The sequence below is a fragment of the Propithecus coquereli genome, unplaced genomic scaffold (assembly GCF_000956105.1).
Source record: "Propithecus coquereli isolate 6110/MARCELLA unplaced genomic scaffold, Pcoq_1.0 Scaffold692, whole genome shotgun sequence".
NCBI classification, from domain to species: domain Eukaryota; kingdom Metazoa; phylum Chordata; class Mammalia; order Primates; family Indriidae; genus Propithecus; species Propithecus coquereli.
The window spans coordinates 307,686-309,566 of NW_012152974.1; the positions used below are offsets into that span (position 1 = coordinate 307,686).

Here is a 1,881-nt window from a genome sequence, read left to right on the forward strand (position 1 = left end):
TCATATTCGCCCAGCTATATCATACTAGCAATGTCTCACAAATGATAAGGGAGTCAGGGAGTAAAATCAAAGTCCTGTTGGGTGAAACTAAACACAGTACATAAACAGCTGCTAACTTAAATAAAACATAGAACATACATAAGCCCTAAAAATCTTGTAGCAGATTTAAATACAGTCTTAACATACATTTTTCCATATTCTCTATAAAAGTCAAATCAATGCAACAAATATTTATATTGCATTTAAACAAAAGACAGTACTAGTTCTATACGTTGAGGATTGTTAGAAATGTTGATTAATCGTGAGATGAGCAAAATTATCTAACTGTAAATTTTTCTACTATATGTATATCTTCTCTTAGACCCTGATTAATGATTCCAAAGTTTAATTTTAGTCCGAATTCAGTGGCTCCACGTCCACTGGTCTCCGCCTTCTGCACGTCGGTGTTGGCGGCTTCCGCTTCGACACCTTCCACTCGCAGAGCGACCGCGTCCTGAGGGGCCAGCACAGGGAGACCGCCGCGCATCCTGGCGACCTGAGAGGCGAAGATGTCGCGCACGGGGACTGGTTCAGTGGCATCCCGACCATAAGGTGCTATTGGTTCGCTGCCACCATCGCGGTGCCGGTGATCAGCAAACTCGGCCTCATCATCCTGGCCTCTCTGCTCCTCTGGCCCAGACCCTCCTTCTATAGCTTCCAGATTTGGAGGCCAATCACTGTCACCTTTTATTTATTTCCCTGTGGGTCCAATAACTGGATTTCTTTATTTGGTCAATTTATATTTCTTGTATAACTATTCTACACGACTTGAAACAGGAGCTTTTGATGGGAGGCCAGTGCACGATGTATTCATGCTCCTCTTTAACTAGATTTGAATCATCATTACTGGCTTAGCAACGGGTATGCAGTTGTGCATGAGTCTTCTGATCATGTCAGTGCTTCATGTCTGGGCACGTGATTGTATCATTTTGGTTTGGAGTATGATTTAAGGCCTGTTATTTACCCTGGGTTATACTTGGATTCAACTATATCATCGGAGGCTCGGTAATCAATGAGCTTGTTGGAAATCTTGTTGGACATCCTTTTTTTTTCCCCTAATGTTCGGATACCCAAAGGACTTGGGAGGAAAAATGTTCTATCCACACCTTAGCTTTTTTACCGCTGGCTTCCCAGCAGGAGAGGAGGGTGTCAGGATGTGGCGTGTCCCCTGCTGGCATGGAGCTAGCTGCTGATCACAATGGCAGAGGTGGGAGACACAACAGTGTCCAGGGCATTCGATGTGGAGACGAGTGAGGGAGTGGCCTCGGCCTGCCCTCCAGCCACTTGTCTCAGACCACGTTTCCTCCCAGTGCTGGGTGCACTTAACAACCAAGTTCTAGCTAGTGCTGTTGGACCTGAGCCCTACTGCCTGTAAGCTCTCAGTATGAGACAAAATTTTTTAAATCCTGAAGAAAAATATGTGTTCATGTTTTCATAATTCTCATTCAAGTCCTTACTGCTGTGAAGAACAACTATAAACTGTGCAAATTTCAAAACTGACTATATTTTTTCGTGTCTTCTCCTCTTCCCTTTTCTTTTGAATAGTGGGTTTTAGCAGATCCTGATCTGTTGGCCCTTAGTTGGGCATCTGGAATTGGGTAACATGCCCTGATTCCACTTTTACCAGCCCCCAAATTTGCAACTAGGGAGGTTGTTCATGAAATGGTTCTGCTTTTGATGCGCTCTCTTATTCCTTGACTTTTACAAAGAGTAGCTCACAAAGAACTTGTTCATATAATTTTTCCCCCTTTGGTGACAAAACTGTAACAATAGGAAAGAAGATGGAAGCAATGGATGAAGAGCTTTCTCAGCCTTTGTAATTGCTTCGACCTGATATCACTT

General features: G+C 43.5%; 1 pseudogene; it reads left to right on the top strand.

Annotated features, from left to right (window-relative positions):
- Positions 1-1,293, top strand: part of LOC105823708 — a 232,498-nt pseudogene extending 231,205 nt beyond the window's left edge.
- The last annotated feature ends 588 nt before the right edge of the window (positions 1,294-1,881 follow it).